The 12446-nt window shown below is 46.6% G+C and overlaps 1 protein-coding gene across 1 annotated transcript in view; it reads right to left on the bottom strand.

Annotated features, from left to right (window-relative positions):
- The window catches only part of GPR157 (G protein-coupled receptor 157), a 61050-nt gene extending 48873 nt beyond the window's left edge, over nt 1–12177 (bottom strand). The window contains exon 1 of the mRNA XM_040325936.1: nt 12070–12177. The gene's annotated coding sequence lies outside the window, so the exon portion shown is untranslated. The remainder of the gene's footprint in view (nt 1–12069) is intronic.
- Between the last annotated feature and the right edge of the window lie 269 nt (nt 12178–12446).

Below are 12446 nucleotides of genomic sequence, written 5' to 3'. Positions count from 1 at the left end.
ATAGAAAAAAAAATTGTTTGCTTGGGGCCCCCAAATTCCTTCAAACGGCCCTGTATACTGTGTGTCTGTATGTGTGTGTATACTGTGTGGCCCCATAATCTATTGCCCGGGGGCCCCATAATCTCCTATTGCCCGGGGGCCCCTTGAGTTGTCAGTCCACCCCTGGCTGTTGACTTTTATTAGGACACTTACCTGTCCAGGGATCCAGCTGAGTGTTCACCAGGTTGAAAATGCCCCGGCGGTGGGGGAAGGAGGAGGGGGGCTGAACTTCTCGATGAGTTTGTTACGGTGAAGTTAGCCGGAAGTGGGAGCGGGTACCTGTCAAAACCATGTACCCGCTCCCCCCAAAAAGGTGCCAATTGTGGCAGCAGAGGGGGGAGGAGGCAAATAAGTAGAGCTTCCCCCTTTGGACAGAGCTCCGCTTTAATGGAACCTCATATGCAGGGGCGTCGTTAGGCCCGGGCTAGGGGGGCTGGAGCCCCGAATGTGACCCCGAAAAGCCCAGAGTCTCAAAAAGGCACCATACAATATTTAGCCCCGAACGCCGCCGAGCAGGGAGCGATCTGATCCGCCGAGTGTGGCCGAGTCACAGGTCCCGCCTTCTGGAGCCTGCAGAACATATGATGGACGTCCCAGTGGTCCAATGCTGGGACCGTGGGATGTGTGACGTCCATCGTACGCACCGCCGGCTCCAGAAGGCGGGAATTTCCAATCCCGCAGCCACCGCCACAGCCACATCACAACACTGAGATCCCCGCTCGGCGCTGAAGTGGGACTCAGGAGAGATCAGATCAGGGCAGCGGAGGAGCGATCGGGCAAGTCCGAAATCTGCCACTGACTGCACCGATGAAGAGGAGGGGGATGAGGAGGAGCCCGCTGCACTGGGGTGAGTGTTGATTACCTGACCTGAGCTGTGCTGGTGCTGGATTGTTGGCAGAGTGAAGAGCTCGGTGTGTCTGATCATGGGCACCGGAGTGTGGAACAGGAGGCAGAAGAGTCTTCTCCATACCACCTTGTGCCTGCTGGCCGTGCAGGCGATGAAATCCAAGCAGTCTCCTCTCCTCCTCTGGCTGTCTGCTGTGACACATGCTGCACACCGCATACTACGGCTGAGGCTGAACTGAACTGCAGGACACCTGGACACACAAAGTCTGTCTCCTGGTCAGGTAGGTGAGGTCAGTGTATGTATGTCAGGTAGGTGTATGTAGGTCAGTGTGTCAGGTAAGTGAGATTAGTGGTCAAAATTTATGGGCACTGCTAAGCAACCAGCAAGTGAACTTACCCCCAGCCACACAACCCCTCCGCCCAGCCAAAAAACCCAGTGCTACAGCCACCCTGGACAATCGCGCCTTTCTCTTTACTCCAGCCATTGTCACACAGGCTTCAGCTTGTATATGAACAGCAAGCTTTTACAAGGCATGTGCAGAGTTTTCAGCAAGCTTTGCTAAAGCTTTAAAAGCAGCCTTCAGCTCCAGTTTGTAATTGCCGAACACAGATCCCTAAAGTGAGTGGAGATTGCCACTTTAAATAAGCTGCTAGCAGGCTTCAGCAATACTTGAAGCTTGTTGAAATCAGCACTCCCAATAAGATCTGTGTATAAGGCCTGTTTCACATGGGCTTGTATAAGAGCAGTGTGAACTGCAAGCTTTGACAACTCATTCACAGAGTTTTCAGCAAGCTTTGTTGAAATGTTTAAAATACCATCCAACTCTAGTTTGTAAATGTTGAACACAGGTCCTAATGGGTGTATTGATTGCTACATTAAGCAAGCTGCTAGCAGGCTTTCAACAAGCTTTAGGCTGGGTGGGTTCACACTAGAGCATGGAGCGGCTCACAGCAGGTGGTCTACATTCACCGTTTCAGGTCCAATTGCAGCCCACATTTTGGGCTGAATTTGGACCTGAAACAGACCAAAAGACACACAGGGCGTACTACTAGTCTTTTTTTTGACAATTCACATCCACTGGGGATACCTGGCATAGACAGAGAGGGTGAGCTAACAGGGATCCAGATCAATCACATGTATGAAAGTACTTTCGGTGAAAAGGGGGATGTAAAAGATCCATAAAAAAATCCCATAAGATGTACCAATAAAAAATATGTGGCAAAAATAAATTATAAATATAAACCCTTCGTAAAAGGGACAAGCAAGTGGAAGCCATGATTCTAAGGCCTCATGTACACTACAGCTGCTAAACTGAAGTTAAGGAGAAGTTGCGCATTTTTTTCAGCAGCCCCTCTGTTATCTTATGTATACATTTAGGGCCAGATTCACAACCAGCGGCGCAAATTAAGTTAGTCAAAACTTATGTCATTTAAGTTACGGCGCCCTAATTTTTTCTCGTAAGTGCCGTATCCACAGCGCATTTGCGGCCCAATTTGCGCAAGCGTAACTTAAATCCAGAGGCGTAAGGCGGGGTTATTGCAAGTGGGAAGGAAGTGGGCGTGCTCCATTGTAATGAGCCGTGACCCCATGCAAATGAAGGGACGGTCGTACTGCGCATGCGCGCACGAATCTGCACCCCACTGGGCATGCTCAGAACTTGGCTCAGCGCAATCAGTGAGATAGGTAAAAGGCCAAGCGTACTTAGTTTGAGAATCGCCCTGTGTATAAATAGCCCCAGACAAACACACTTCCCTTGCAAAAGTACATCCCTGTGTTCCCCTTTCCTAGAGCAAGTTGCTTCTGCTCTGTCGTTTGTTGGTGTTGGTGAGTTGAGTGTTAGAGTAAAGTTGTGTAGGAGTAGTAGAGTATATTAGCTGTGTTTTTTTTCTAAGTGTTTTTTCTGTTTGTTTTTTCTGATTGTTTTTTTCCTGAGTGTATTTTCTGTTTGGTTTTTCTGATTGTCTTTTTTTTCTGGTGTGTTTTTTCTGTTTGTTTTTCCTGTGTTTGTTTTTGAATTTGTAGTAGCTGTCTGCTTGTGTGGTTAGATTTTTGTGTTTGTTTGTTGTGTGAGTATTTTTGTTTGTTTGTTGTGTGAGTATTTTTGTTTGTTTGTTGTGTGAGTATTTTTGTTTGTTTGTTGTGTGAGTATTTTTATTTGTTTGTTGTGTTTGTTTTTTGTTGTTGCTGAGTGGTGGGTGGTATGGCTCCGAAGCGTAGGAAGTTGAACTTTTCTACCATAGAGAAGCAGATTCTTGCTCGGTGCATCGCCCAATATGGGCGTTATTTACATGGCCCTGAGAGCCGGAACACCCCACCGGCCAGGAGGAAGGCGATAATACAGAAAATAACGGATCAGATCAATGCGGCGGGGGGGGGAGGGGGGGAGACGAGGACCCCCGGTGGGATACAAAAGAAGATCAACGATCTTAAAAGCCTGGTCCGGGACAAGATGGCCAGGATAAGTGCCCATGCCAGGGGCACTGGAGGAGGCGCACCCTGCCCCATCAGGCTGAGTGAGGAGGAATGGGCAGTGGCCCGGTGTTTCCACCCACAGCAGGTGGTGAGCCTGCCTGGCTATCAATCTGATTCTCCTGTGAGGACAGGTAAGTTTTGGGCTTTTCCATCTGGTGATTAGCATGTGTGGGTGGGGGAAGGGAAGATGTGCCAAGTGTGTGGATCCTCCAACCTGTGAATGTTTTGTGTCTTCCACAGATGGCCAGGAGGTTGCTGGGCCATCGGGCCAGGCTGCTGCACCATCCCCAGGACAAGAGGCTACTGAGGAGTCCCAAGAAGGGCAGGAGTCCCCAGGGGAGGGGAGTGGCCACACCTCCCCTCATGAGGAGGTTGAGGGGGAGGAGGATCAGGGGGTGGAGGATAAAGATATGGACATTGCCAGGCATGTCCTTTTGGCATCGGATTTGTTTACCCCTGAGGCTACCCCTGAGGCTGGCAGCAGTCAGGCCACCATCAGGGGTAGCCCCTCCCACTCCTCCCCCAACAGGTCTCCCCCACAAGGGTCCCTCTCTCCCCTCCTCCCAGGCCACAAGACACGGCTGCAAGCAGGATGGCGACCCATGAGACCAGGGGGGTGGCCGAGCGTCTGTCGGCCAGTCTGCAGAGGGACAATGCCCGGCAGACCCGCCAGCTGGGTCAGATCAAGCAGACTCAGAAGGAGAACAGCCTGGGTGCAATTAAGGAGTCACTCACTGATGTGGCCACAAACTCCTTGGCGGTCATCACATGCTTGTGTGACCTGCAGACCACCACAACAGGCGTGGCCCAGGAGGTGAGTGACCTGACCCAGGCTGTCCAGGCCAATACCCGGGCTGGCCAGGCCAATACGGCTGCCCTCACAATGTGTCTCACCAGGATAGCAGTGGCCTTGGAGGGCAGGCCAGCAAGAGGACAGTCACCAGGGGAGGCTCCTCCTACCCCTGCTGACCCCCCCCCATGAGACTCCTCCTACCCCTGCTGACCCCCCCCATGAGTCTCCTCCTACCCCTGCTCACCCCCCCCATGAGTCTCCTCCTACCCCTGCTCACCCCCCCAGGAGGATCCTCCTTCCCCTGCAGACCCCCCCCAGGAGGCTCCTCTGGTTGGCCGTGCCCGTGGGCGGCCCAGGCGTAGCTTACGCCGCCGCAGATAATTTATGGGGGTACTTTTGATTTTTAATTTTTTTTGGTATACTGTACTTATGATTTGTTTAATGTGTGTGAATGATGTATATATGTGGGGGTGGCATTCCTGATTAAATAAGTGTGTCACCCTCAGTTTTGGTGGAGTAGGGTCCCCAGGACCAGGGAGAAGTGATCCCAGGTCCATGTGAAAGGTGTATGAATGCACAGTGACATAATTGGAGCCGTGGCGGGGCGTTACTGCTCCCAAGTACCATTGGGGGTGTACTTGGATCTAATCCAATTAGATGTGCATGTGATGTGTCTGTGCTAGGGACCACAGTGGGTGTGCATTCATGCATTCTCATTGTGACATAATTAATGTGTGTGTTTACTGTGCAAAGATGCATTCTGCGAGGCGTCTCCTGACTGCTGTTCCCTCAGAAGAGGGGGTACCCTTGGTTACTAAAGTCACTAGTCTAGCTATGCGAATGGATGCCCCTGGCATGTTGGCATACAGATTGTTGTCCTGCAAGTGTGTGTGCTCAGCTCTTCCTTAATGGTGTTGCTTTAGCTGACATTTACACAGCATGTGTAAAATTAGGTCACCTTTTATAAAGTGTAATTTTACACCATGAAACTAACAGAAGCGCACAGGGCGTAATCTACGCCGCACACACTTAATTTTGTGGATCGCCTTATCTCCCTCATTTGCATCTTTGCCTAGCAAAACAGCGGTGTGTCTATCGTATTTTGCGCACAAAGAAGCGCCGGTGTAATTTTTTTAGGTAGGACGGAAAAAACTAGATTTCAGGCGTAACTCGTTTTGAGAATCAGGCGCAAAAATACGCGCGGCGCATCTTTAAATTACGCCGCGCATCTCGAGTTAAGTCGGCGCAAGTGCTTTGTGAATCTAGCCCTTACACTCAGTAGTTTATAGTAGTTTAGAGCAGTTGAGGTAATAGGCATTTTTTTAAATGCAGAAAAATCACATTCAGCACTGTAGTTTAACGGCATTTCAAACGTCAAATGCTTGTAACGGCGTGTAACCGCAGTAAACTGTGTTTATGCATGTTGCGTTTATAAGCGTTTTTGAAGGGGGAAAAATATCTGATACTTTTTGAACCTATAAAAATTTTGAAAAAACACAAATTTCACCACATGCTGTTGCCTGCATCAATGGAGGAGTCTAGTCGTGACGAACTCTGGTCCTCTCACGCAATTTCCTACGCCTTCGGAAGCCTCAGGAACAGCAACATCTAGAAGAATTTCCTCACATATTTTCATAGTGAAAACACAAAAATAATATCGCTATCTACAAGCACACTGCTCTCTCTGCTGCTGCTCTGTCTTCTCACAGAATGGTTGAGAATGAGATAGTTAGTTAATGATTTACTTGTTTTTCATGCACTGTGAGCATTTAGGTGGGTCTCCTGAGGCTATCTTTAAAAAATGCTTCTAACCTTAACTGCTCATAACCAGGTGGCCTGCCCATTGGGGGAGCAGGGGTGCCGCACCCCCCCCCCCCAAAGCTACTCATCATAAAAAATTTTTATAAAATAATGGCCCTTTAAGCGTCTGCAGGACGGCGGACACACAGGTATATGCAAAGCATGACGTGCTGCAATCACTGACAAAAATAAATAAATAATGGCCCATTAAGTGTGTGCCGGGCGCCAGACACACATCTGCTATGGGAAGCATGATGTGTTTGCAATCACGTGATTGCCAATAAGAAGCTCTATTGGCTTCCTTTAGAAAGTCCTCGGGGCGCTGAGCTCTGCGCCCAGAACACTCCTACTATAGCATTGCTCCCTGCTGTGGTGTGTGATTGGCGGGTCCCGTGCCATCACTACAGCTTCTCTGACTCATCCTGGCAGGTCTGAAGGTGGATGGAATGTGACTTGCTGTGAGTACGGGGGGGCATCTGATGTAAAAAGGGACTCTGATGGGGACACCTGATGTAAAGGAGGACTCTTATGGTGACACCTGATGTGAAGGGGGACTCTGATGGGGACAGCTGATGTAAAGGAGGACTCTGATGGGAACATCTGATGTAAAGGGGGACTCTGATGTAGACATCTGATGTAAATGAGGACTCTGATGAGGACACCTAATGTAAAGGGGGATTCTGATGAGGACACCTGATGTATAGGAGGATTCTGATGGTGACACCTGCTGTAAAGGGGGGCATCTTCTGTAAAGGGGGACTCTGATTTGGGCATCTGATGTAAAAGGGGGCTCTGATGAGGACACCTTATGTTAAGTGGTTTTATTTTATTTTACTTGAAATGTGGATGTGATTGGCCTACTAAGACTGGCAAAGTAAGGCTGCATATGATGGGCACAGTGAGGCTGCAATTGATGGGCACAGTGAGGCTGCATTAGATGGGCACAGTTTTATCTAGCAGTAATGATATATAATCACCTGATAAATGGCTATTTACAGATCTGCATTACTAACAGTTACATTTTTCAGTTTGTTTGCCCCCCCCCCCCCAAAAAAAAAATACAAATTTGATGGTGCTAAGTATTGTAGGAATTTCCTTTGATACTAAGCTTCATCGAATGGCCTAAGTCGGTACTTTACATTTTAGAGAAAAACATGCAACCAGCAAAGGTAATAGCCTAATATCATTCAGTTACTCTAACAGAATGGATGTATATGTACCTTCACTGGGTAGATTGTTATGCTTTTTTCTTTTTATAAATACAGCCATTGGTATATATAGATAGATCAATAGTTATTTTGTCATCACTGATTGACAGGTTGGATTGATTCTCTCTCATAACCATACATTAAATGAACCATACATTTATAAATAAACTGTAGGGCAAATGCCAGCACATCTAGGCCCCTCAAAAGTGCCTGGATTTGCCTGCCTTTTAAAAATATGTCCTAAGTGTCTGAAAATGGGCCATTAGCACTATGCTGGCTCCATTACAAAGTTGGCTTATGCTTGTTGCTGTTCTACTTTGTTTGAGAGCTGCTCCACCTAGTGGTGAGATTTGATTATAACAAAAACTCAGCATAGTCATGATAAAAATCACTAGAAAACTTAAATCTGGTTATTTTTTGCCTCTTCTGTTTCCTCCTTCCTCCCTCATCAACACGCTAATGATGTTTTCATGACATACCTTACTTTGGACCCAGTTACCTCCACTCTTCCAGAATTATTATTATTATTATACAGGATTTATATAATGTGAATGTATTGCACATAAGAACTACCTGAACTTGTGGCAAACATTTGCAATAGCAAGAAAATTGTCACACTCCTTTCATAAATTTGTCACAGGACTTTTTAACGTGTTCAAATATTGCAGATCCTCCGATGAAGGGCCCTGTGTATGTTTTATTCTGCTTCAAAAATCTCCTTCAGACATTTCAGATGAGAAGGCGTATATTTTGTGAAAACCTTCTGAATGTGGAAATATGATAATGCTTATTACCGTTCTTTTAGTGTTTGTAGAATATTTTGCCTATGAGTAAAATAATGACTAGTATGTGACGGGTACATGTGTAACGTGCAGAGGTTCAAGACCTATGTAGCACCCTGATGTTTAGGCAGGGTTGCTAGCACATTCTGTCTGATGTACACACCATCAGACAGAAATCCGCGCGGACACGATACGCAGTGACGTGGCCGCGCCGTCGCCGTGACGATGACGCGGCGACGTGCGCGCCCCTGGAAGGTCAATGCTTCCACGCATGCGTCGAATCACTTTGACGCATGCGAGGGCTTTCGGCCGAGCGGACATGTCCGGTGAGTCTGTACAGAGGACTGAACATGTCCGACGGACAGGCTTCCAGCGGACATGTTTCTTAGCATGCTAAGAAACATTTGTCCGCTGGAAACTACTGTCCGATCTGCCGGAAAATTGTCCGGTCGGACGTACAGACGACCGAACATGTCCGCTGAAACTGGTCTGCGGATCAGTTTCAGCGGACATGTTCGGTCGTGTGTACGGGGCCTTAGTGTGTTGGGGTGCATTACCATATTGTAGAAATGAGTATCGGGCAAATCTACCCACAGACATGAGGTTCCATTTACCCAGTTGGGCTGACAATCTCACCTTTTTGGGACACTCACCCAGTGATTGCACATCTGATATTGGGAGGAACAATCTATTTGGAAAATTACACAAACATAGATCTATGGTGTCCATGGATGAGGCGAAAACCTGGGAGACTTTTTTCCAAAAAGCACATACAACAGTGCTTGATGTATTTTGCTGCACTTAGTCATAAGCCTTATAAGTACTATATGGGTATATGGGCAATACTATATGGGTTCCCTTAGAGCTGGTTCACACAGGGGCGACTCGTCAGGCAACTTAGTCGCCTGACAAGTCGCGCTCCGCTCTGTACTATGGAACCTTTCTAACTTGAGTCGCTCCGACTTAGAAAAAGGTTCCTGTACGACTTTGGGACGACTTCAGGGCGACTTGCATTGACTTCAATACAGAAGTAATTTTGCAAGTCGCCTCTGAAGTCGTGGGCAGATCGCCTTGCCGAGTCGCTCGGAAAGTTGTGCTGCCCCAGTGTGAACCGGCTCTTAGGGTCTGACTATAAACATTCAATTGTAATCAGTAACCAAAACTTTAGGATCTAATAATATCTTCAACCTTTAAAAACAGGAAAAGATTATGCACTGCAAGGAAGTGAGATCCAATGGTAAAACCACCAAACTCCGGATCATTCCATTAAATTGTATTAGTAAGTTATGTTTTCCTTTAGGATTTAGTAATTGTGTGTGATGATTCATAGCATAGCTATCTATGAGCGGGTGACATCACAGTAACGTCATCCCTTTACTGCAGAGTTTTTAAACTTTTAAGTATGTGTGTCCTTTTTAAAAAAAAAAAGCCAGTGTTCACCTTCTAGTACACCTAGTGGATTCACCTATTTTCTAGTATCTGCTGGCATAAGTAGAATTATTATCAGTAACCTGTAACTTTGCATAAATGTTTTTCAAGCAATTTTAAAAAGGAACTTCAGGCCCATTTTTGTTAAGCCCCCCCCCCCCCCCCACTCCAGTGCTGCCATATTTGTTATTATGGTACACGTGTAGATGCGCCAAAGAGCGCTGCCTGGCCTTCGGGTCCCAGCAGAGCCCTGTGGCACATCTTTGCACACATGGGTGATTTTCTATTCATGTAAAGACAGAAAAACTCTGTTAAGTTAAAAATATATATATATTGGGGTAGATTCAGATAGAATCGTCTATCTTTATGCCCGGCGTAACGTATCTCAGATACGTTACGCTGCCGTAATTTTGGGCGCAAGTTCTGTATTCAGAAAGAACTTGCGCCCTTGGTTACAGCGGCGTAACGTATCTGTGTCGGCATAAGCTTGCATAATTCAAATGTGGATGATGTGGGCGTGTTTTATGTATATTAACTGTGACCCCGCGTATTTGACGTTTTTTTTACGAAAGGCGCATGCACCGTTCGTGAAACAATCCCAGTGCACATGCTCGAAATTCCACCGCAAATCGTCATTGCTTTCGACGTGAACGTAAATTACGTCCAGCCCTATTCGCGAACCACTTACCCAAACGACGTAATATTTTCAAAACTCGACGTGGGAACGACGGCCATACTTAACATAGGATACACCTCATATAGCAGGGGTAACTATACGCCGAAAAAAGCCTAATGTAAACGACGTAAAAAAATGCGCCGGCCGGACGTACGTTTCTGAATCGGCGTATCTAGCTCATTTGCATATTCCTCGCGTAAATCTATGGAAGCGCCACCTAGCGGCCAGCGTAAATATGCAGCCTAAGATACGACGGTGTAAAACACTTACGCCGGTCGGATCTTAGAGAAATCTATGCGTAACTGATTCTATGAATCAGGCGCATAGATACGACCGGCCGGACTCAGAGATACGACGGCGTATCTGGAGATACGCTGTCGTATCTTCTCTCTGAATCTACCCAATTATATTCATATTAGTGGGATAATGGAGAAAAAAGGGGAAAATATATGTCATGATAAGATAAATATCAGGAGAGAGAGGGAGCAGGGTCAGCCGAAGCTCCGTCTCTGAATGGACACAGGGAGCTGCAGCCCGGCTTGAGTGCCCCCACAGCAAGATGCTTGCTGTGGGGGCACTCAACAAGAGGGAGGGGCCAGGTGCACAGAAAGGGGAAACAAGAAGAGGATGGTCCGGCTGCTCTGTGCAAATCCACTGCAACAGAGGATGGAAAGTATAACATGTTTGTGTTATAAAAAAAAAATTACTTTAACTGAATTACTTTAACCGCTTAAGGACCGCCGCACGACGATATACGTCGGCAGAGCGGCACGGCTGGGCATAAGCACGTACAGGTACGTTGCCTTTAAGAGCCCAGCCGTGGGTCGCACGCTCGCGACCTGGTCCTGAGCTCCGTGAGCGCGCCCGTGGGACCTGCGAACCCGATCGCTGCCGTTGTGTCCCATGATCGGGTCACAGAGCTGAAGAACGTGGACAGGGAAGTGTGTTCTTCCTAGTGGCAGTGTGAGTGATCGTCTGTTCCCTGTCATAGGGAACGACGATCAGTGACGTGTCACACCAGGCCACGCCCCCTACAGTAGGAATCACACACTAGGGCACACTTAACCCCTACAGCGCCACCTAGTGGTTAACCCCTTCACTGCCAGTGTCATTTTCACAGTAATCGGTGCATTTTTATAGCACTGATCGCTGTAAAAATGACAATGGTCCCAAAAATGTGTCAAAAGTGTCCGCCATAATGTCGCAGTCATAATAAAAAACGATGATCGCTGCCATTACTAGTAAAAAAAAATTATTAATAAAAATGCCATAAAACTATGCCCTATTTTGTAGACGCTATAACTTTTGCGCAAACCGATCAATAAACGCTTATTGCGATTTTTTTTTTACGTATCAGCCTAAACTGAGGAAAACATTTTTTTTATAGATTTTTTGGGGATATTTATTATAGCAAAATGTAAAAAATATTGATTTTTTTTTTAAAATTGACGCTCTATTTTTGTTTATAGAGCAAAAAATAAAAACCGCAGAGGTGATCAAATACCACCAAAAGAAATCTCTATTTGTGGGGGGAAAAAAGGACTCCATTTTGTTTGGGAGCCACGTCGCACGACCGCGCAATTGTCAGTTAAAGCGGCGCAGTGCCGAATCGCAAAAAGTGGCCTGGTCCTTTAGCTACAAAATGGTCCGGGGCTTAAGTGGTTAAATTGTGCCATTTCAAAGCTGCACTGGCGTGAACCAGGGCTGATTGGCTTACTCTTATTCTAGCATGGTCGAAACTCAACTGGCCTTCACAAAGCCCTGACCCCAACCCTGTTAAACACCTTTGGGAGGAATTGGAATGCATAAGCACCTGACCTACAAAATACCCCATAATCTTGTAAAATGGCTTCCCAGAAAAAGTGAAGCCAAACATTAGTGTGTGTGATCTAATATCAATCCCCATAGTTTTGAAATGAAATGTCCAACAAGCTCACGTAGGTGGGATGATCCGGTGCCCACAAACCATATAATGTATATGAATAATGATTTGCTAAAACTCTAAACTGTTATGATGAACTTACCATAAGATACAGAAGAACACCGGATCCCAACTGTGCCACTGAGGTCTCCTAGAGATCTGCACGTCCTCATAAATATCACTCAGTAAAATTGTCTTTTTCATCCCTCACTTAAAGTGGAGGTTCACCTGAAAAGTTAATTTTTAACATTAGATTGAGGCTCATTTTGTCTAGGAGAATCGGGTAGTTTTTTAAAAATCGAAGCCGTACTTACCGTTTTAGAGAGCGATCTTCTCCGCCGCTTCCGGGTACAGGCTTCCGACAGGCTTCCGACGGTCGCAAAGTTCAGCAAAGTTATACCTACTAAACCTAAGATATTCCCAAAATGATCTTCAAAACATAGAAATACATCCTACAGTATAAACAGTTAAGGATGTAAT

The sequence above is a fragment of the Rana temporaria genome, chromosome 10, assembly GCF_905171775.1.
Source record: "Rana temporaria chromosome 10, aRanTem1.1, whole genome shotgun sequence".
Lineage (NCBI taxonomy): Eukaryota > Metazoa > Chordata > Amphibia > Anura > Ranidae > Rana > Rana temporaria.
The sequence above is the reverse complement of the archived record's forward strand: the minus strand, read 5'-3'. Positions and strand labels throughout refer to the sequence as shown.